Raw genomic sequence first — 445 nt, forward strand, 5'->3', positions numbered from 1 at the left:
AGTTAGAAAGACTTCGTGATTTTATTTAAAAATCACGTGAACACATTAATCTTCAAATAATTTTTTTAAGCAAGCAACACAAGTGAAACTCCATACTACATGTGTGCTAGAGGGTGGGTATGTGGGTAGTGGTGGTAAAAATTTCAGGGTTAAATTTAGGCTCTATTTACCTTTGCTGAAGGGTACAATCAATAAAACAAAAACCCAGAAAGGAAAGACCAAAAGTCAATGCCATAGTAAATCACAGAAGAGAAAAAAGTCTGAATAAAAGTTTTAAAAAACTTACTGAGATCCTGTCATCTTCTCGTCGTCTTCGACCTCTGAAGAGAGTTCTCCTTTTAATAAGAAAAAGGTTGGGGTGGGGGGAGGAGAAGGGACAAGTCATAAGTTTCTTCAGATAGATACATTCTATCAAAGTCGTATACTTTTTTTTTTTTTTTTTTTT

This window comes from Rhinopithecus bieti, unplaced genomic scaffold (assembly GCF_001698545.2).
Source record: "Rhinopithecus bieti isolate Rb0 unplaced genomic scaffold, ASM169854v2 scaffold_21531, whole genome shotgun sequence".
NCBI lineage: Eukaryota > Metazoa > Chordata > Mammalia > Primates > Cercopithecidae > Rhinopithecus > Rhinopithecus bieti.